The following is a 6437-nucleotide window of genomic DNA, read 5'->3' as shown; positions in this document are numbered from 1 at the left end:
CCCCCTGGGCTCTAAGCCATCTTGTAGCCACTTTCTTCTGAGCTCTCTGGCACCTCTCTCCTTCTACCTCCACTCCAGCATCAGTCTATTTTTTCCCACCAAACCGCAAATCTCGTTTAAAAAGGATGGCAAGGAAATGTTTTATTTAGGACTCTCACTCCTCTCTCCCAGAAGCCTTCCATGGTCCTTCTCCATGAGCCGTTTTCATGGAAGAACGGACTTCTGGGGTCATTACAAAGGGGATGGGAGCAAAGGTAGCACCCCCGAGGGGCTGCTCTGGTGAGCGGTGAGACTGTGAAACACTTCAAACCTCTCCATCTCGTATTGTATTAACTATAGTTTCTTGTTTCCTGGCATTTGGGGCTCACTGGCCAGAGAAAGACTGCCCTTCTCAGGGCTAGCCAATCCTTAGAGATAGCAAGTGACTCACCTGTGAGTGAGCCTTTCATATGCTAACCATCCAATCCAGAGCGTACCCTCAGCCACCTCCTTCATCTGGCCAAGCCGCCATCCATCCCCCTGCCCTAATCCTCCCAGGGCAAGATACCACACAAGTGGTGACAACACCTAAGCCCCAGAGCCCCCCAGAATTATTCACACTAACCAATCTTAAGCCTGTTCAGCTACTTACCCTGCCTCACTCATTCCTTCCTGCAAAAAAGACACAAGACAGGCCTTTGCCCAAGCTTTCCCCTCCCTCGTTCTGCCCCGTGACTGACTCAGGTGCTTCTCTGTGTGGCCCTACGTGGTGGGCCATGCCCCGCTTCTTGGGACCTGTGAGTAACAAACTACCTTTTCAATGGCAGTCATCTCCTAATCTGTCGGCCTCATCTTACCTGAATGAAAGTAAAATCCCAGGTACATTTTAAAACCAGCATGGAGGCCAAAGACCTTGGTTAAGCTATGCCCGTTTCTGAGGGAGGGGCTGTGTCATCCTCTGAAATGGAGATGAGATTTCTAAAGTTTTAGAGAAAACCCAGCCCAGGTCCTCCCGCTGTGACAGCAGCATCTCATGCCCTGGGGGGCTCCTCGACCAGTAGTCCATCTCACGGTGTCAACCCTGGGCTCAGGTAGAGAAGACTGGAACCTGTGCTTCCAGGCATCCCCTATGGTTTTGTAGCCAGAACCTGTGGACTGTGGAAGGGAAGGTGTTGGAGTCCACCTCTTTGTGGACAAGACCTAGCCCAAGAGTTCACAGCCACAATTATTGACTGAGACATATTGAACAGGCCTGGATGATGGCATTCAGTCCAGTTGCTCTTCATGGAGGACTTACTGTGTGTGCCAGACACTCTGACGGGGATCAATGGGGCTTGGAGGAGCCAATCCTGAAGGACATCATAGGCCAGGCTAAGTGTTCATTTGACTGTATCTGCGGGGCACGGGTGAGTAAGAGAGAGTTTTAAAAAGGAGAATGACATGACTAGATTTATGTTTGAAGAGTTGATGTAATGAAGTTGGCTTAGATGAAATTAATATACTTGCTACCATTGAAGAACTGGACACACATGCGATATATTTATTATAGAAGATGAATTTGGTAGAACTTGGGCAGACTTGCATATGGTGAACTGACCTCTGGCTTGGGTATTGGTGGATGCTGGTGTCATTCACTGAGATGAGGCGTGTGGACCAAGCAGGTTCCCTCCTTCTCTGGACCTTAGTTTCTTCTATAGTTCCTTTCAGCTTTCATAATCTAGAATTCTACTTCCCAGAAAGAAGTTGGAGGCAAACAAGGGAGAAGCAATGTTCACACTAGTAGGCCCTGAAATCAGCCTTTGAACATCTTGCCAGGCTGGCATTCAGTGGAGGACTGAGTTCACTGGGTCTTGGTCAGAGCTGGGCAGAAACCACCCATGACGGTCACCTTGTGTGCCTCTCAGAAGAAGCATCTTTAATGTGTAGCCCAAGCTCCACTGCTCCTCAGCCCCCTTAGAAATGATCGATGAGAAGACGGATACCACGTGCAAAAAGTATTTAGGTCAAACTCCTATTGAGAGAAATTGAGCCAAGAAAAAAGCCCAGAGGCCAAAGCCACTCTCTCCTTGTAAAGCCAATCACAAGGGAATTCCACACATGCCAGATTGTCTTACTCTGTTTGGGCTGTAATAATAGAAATACCATAGACCAGGTGGCTTTAACAACAGTTCTGGAGGCTAAGTCCAAAATCAAGGCGATGGCAGTTTCAGTGTCTGGTGAGGACCCACTTCCTGGTTCATAGACGGCCATCTTCTTGCTGTGTCCTCACATGGCAGAAGGGTCGAGGGAAGTCTCTGGTGTCTCTTTTATAAGGGCATTAATCCCATTTACGAGGGCTCCATCCCTATGACCTAATCACCTCCCAAAGGCCCCACTTCCAAATACCATCACATTGGGCATTAGGATTTAACATATGAATTTGGGGGGAGCACAAACATTCAGCGTATAGCACAGATCTTGGAAGGTCTCTGGCCCTGGGCTCCCACAACTGCTGCAGCTGGTTCACAGAGAGGAACCGGTGCCCACACTCGAGTGGGGAAGACATACAGGAGCTGGGTGTGGTCCTCAGACCTGGGCTCCCACCCCACTCTGCTGCCATCAACCCCTGGAGAGCAGAGGAACTACGATGGAGCCCAGTGCCAGGACAGCACTGTCTCCAGTACAACACTGGGGATGGTGCAATGGAGGGCCAACCACGGGCCCCCTCCATGATAACTAGTCCCTGATTTGAGCACGGAGGTGGCGTGTGGGGAAGACAAACACTGACTCTGCTTTGCCCGTGGCCCACACAGCCACAGCTGCTACTCCTGGAGAAATGTTCTACGTATGCAGAGGCTCAGCCTTCCTTTCTCCTTACGGTGTCCGTAACAAGTATGAATTTCAATCAGAAAAATGCAGGTGGGCCAAAAGTAGAAAACACTCATTTTTATTGTGCCCCTCCATTCTACTGGGATGGCAGGTGTTTAACCTTTGGATTGGGGTTTCCCCCTTTCCTGGAGTTTGTGGCTAAGTTCGGGAGCACATTGGTAGTGCCAAGGCTTTAGGGAAGGCCCCATTGGGCCCAGAGTCACCTGTGCTCTCTCAGGTGTCCCCGGAGGTGTCTATTGTCTCTCTGGTCCATGTTCTTCAGTTCACGTAGGTCCCCACAAGAAGGCTCTTGTCATTTCAGGCCCATCAGCCATCATGATCACCTCTGATTCTCTGATGCTGTGGCTCGAGGATCCAGGAATCCTTCAGCTGCTTCAGTGACCTGGGAGGGTGGAGTGTGGGTCCCTGCCACTTGGACCTGTCATGCAGATGGTCCCTTCTGGGTCTTGCTGTCCTCTTGCTGGACTCTCCCTCAGGAAGTGGGGCTCAGCCACCTCTTGAAGACGCCCCCCAAGGCTCTGACTTTCTCCATTTCCCCTCATCATTGACCCCCTCAACTACCTGCAGGGTGAAATCCTTCCCTTTATAAATAGTGATTTTTTTTTTTTTTTTTTTTGCCTGAGGAATCTAGCACTATTATTATTTCCAAAACATCATTCTTCTACAGCGTCTTCCTAATAAGTCTTATGTCCCAACAAAGAAGGGGGTGGAGGGAGCAGACACTGGTTCTGCCCCGCACAAACTGTGCCTGGTTCTGTGGGCGAGCCACTCCCCAGGGTCTCTCAGGACAGCTGGCTGAGACTGGATCCTGGGCAAAGAGCTCTCCCCTCCGTCCTGGCACCGTGCCCGCCCCTCCTCCTCTCCTTCCCACCCAGGGGCCCAGCAGAACTTGTCTTGAATCTGGATAAGCCTCTGAGTGTCTCACCTGAAGGGGGTGCTTTATTCCCTGGGGTCTCGGCCTCAAAGGCAGCAAGTAAATGTGGGCTGCTTCCTGCCCCCAGTCTCCAGCCGCATCTGCTTCTTCCAGTCATTTTCCCTGGGCCTCAGCTGGCTGCCATCGCAGGGGTAGGGGGTCAGCTGGGGCTAGGATTGTGTGGGACCCTCATGGCTCCTGCCTCTGGGCCCCTGGTCTCCTGAGACGTTCCCAAGCACACACCTCACTTCCACACTTTTAGCTGAGAGCTCATGAGTCTATGGGTCAAGTTGCCCTTAAAATGGCAGAAACTCCTGGAAGCACAGACAAAAAGGACCCTCACAGGCCCTACATTCTGAAGAGCTGTCTTGGAACTATGCCTTATTTGCTCCAGCTTTGCTGTGGGTTCAGAATCCTCCCCCGTACTCAGTTTCTGCATTGGGTCCGGCCCCTACCATTTGGTGGGCACCGAGGGCCCCTCCGGTAAAGTGCCCCACTTCCCGCCTGATGGTCGGTGACACCTGCCTGGTACCAGCCAGTGCCACGTTCTGGCAAACACCCCTCTGCCCTAGAGGCCTCTTGAAATGGCCCCTTCCCTCTGCAGGAAGAGGGTTAGTTCTTTTAGAAATTCCAAGTCTGGCATAGGGTGCTTAAACTTCATCCTCCATGCCCCTCTTTTTCTAGTCTTTTCCTGTGAATCAGGATTGAATCTGGTCCGCAGCCTGTAACAGTCTGCAACCCCCCCCCCTTTGTCCTGCCGTTGTCTCTGGATCTGCTCAAGCCATTTAGTGTTCTGTGGGCCCCTCCCCCTCTTGCAGCCTGGGGAGTCACCCTGAGCCCTGTACTTGAGAGGCTCCACGTTGCTGCGTGTGATTCTATCCGGCTCCCCACGGCCGTGAATGGCGCTCCTTCGGGTCTGTGAGTCGCCTCTGCCTGAGGAGCCTCAGCCAGCCAGGGGAGTTCCCACGCTGGAGGGTAGGACTCTCAGTCTGGAAAATCAAAGGGCGCAAGAAATTAACTGTGCTGTTAAAAAACTTTATCAGTTCAGGGTTCCTGCCTGCCTGCCTTAGAGCTGTGTCAGCTAGAATAGGTGGAGAGTGGGGAGAGGAAAACATCTGCACAAGAAACACGCATTAATAGTGCAGAACCAGGGTGTACCAGCTACAGTAAACTCCTGTTTCTTGGGGAAGTGGGGAGGGCAGCAGAGAATCCCCTTCCAGGTGTGTGCTTAGTGGCGGGTAGAGGTGGAAAGCGCTTCTGCGTGGCAGGAGCATAGAAGCAGGCCCACTCCACTGTTGTATTGCCTACTGACCACATGGCCGGTTCACTTGCTGCAGTAGTACAGAACATGCATGGGAAGACTTGCTGGGCTCCCCCACCCAGGATGTTCCCTATCATGGTGACGGTGCTGAGTGGCCGCCTCCTTCCTGCATCTTCCTCCTGCCTTTCTTCCCTTTCCTTTGGAAAAACTGCCCCTTCCCCATTCTACGCCTCCCAGAGAGCTGCCAGCTGCAGGACCCCACCTCCACCCTAATGCCGTGGGCTGCCTGCAGGGGTGGGCACATAACCCAGGCGGGCCCAATCAGATCCCGTCTCCTTGGAGTCTGACTTCTGAGTGATGGCACAAGGAAGAGACGGTGGATGGGGCTGAGTTACCCGAAGGTAACGCCCCGAAAGAGAAAGTCCGTGTTCCTTCTGCTGTGACCCTAGACCCACTACTGCTATCCTTCCAACTCCTGGTTGGTCAACTCTTCATTCAACTCTTCATTGAGCTACCAGCGCTCTTCAAATAACTGCCCATTTTTTGCTTAAGTTGGTCAAAGTCAGTTTCTGTTGCTTGCAACTAAGAACACTAACTCATAGCCTTTGATTTACACCTACCAGGCATCCTCTGATTTTCCAGATCCTCTAATGGCCAGGCAGTAGCAGGGTGAGTTATGAGTTGCCAAGAAGGGCTCTGGAATATTGCCCTCTGGAATATGTGGGTCACGAGGTGACCCAAGAAGGCTGCAGAATGGTGCTCAGGCCTGCGGAAAAGGTCAGATAGGGCACTTCAAGCTGATGGAGTCTGTAAACCCAGGGCCTCTCATGCCAGAGGTGTCTCTGCATGAGAACCCATCTGACTTTCATTGGTCTCTGCCCATCCAGCCCCACCCTCTTCTCCAAGTCTCATTGACCCGGCAGCGGGAGTAGCAGAGGGTGCCGTAGGGAGAGCTGGAATGAAAAAGACACCAAAGCTGGCTGCAGGGCAAGGGGCAGCTTGGAGCAGCAGCTAAATTTTGGCAACCTGTTTTCTAACTTTGGAATCTGCCTGGTTGTATTGGAGTAATGGTTTTCAACCCCACAAGCTGGTTTCAGGTTTTGGTTTTACAGTCAGCCGCCCCCAGGTCAGTACCATCTCATCCAGGAGTCCAGCCCTGTCTCCTGGGACCCCACCTGGATATTCTTCCCTGGGCCTGGCTTGCCCAACAGAAGGACATGGACACAGAAAGACAGAGACAAGCTGAAGGGTTAGCAGAAGGATTTAGTTACACAAGAACAGAGAAAAAAGAAAAAAGCAGCCCTGGAGTCATACCTGGGCTCTGGAAGAGTGAACTCAAAGGAAAGCTCGTAGTATGTTGAGCTTTGGAAGAGAAATGCAAATACTGATATCAACTGAAGAAGAGAAAATAGGGCA

This window comes from Stenella coeruleoalba, assembly GCF_951394435.1.
Source record: "Stenella coeruleoalba genome assembly, chromosome: 9".
Taxonomy (NCBI): domain Eukaryota; kingdom Metazoa; phylum Chordata; class Mammalia; order Artiodactyla; family Delphinidae; genus Stenella; species Stenella coeruleoalba.
The sequence above is the reverse complement of the archived record's forward strand: the minus strand, read 5'-3'. Positions refer to the sequence as shown.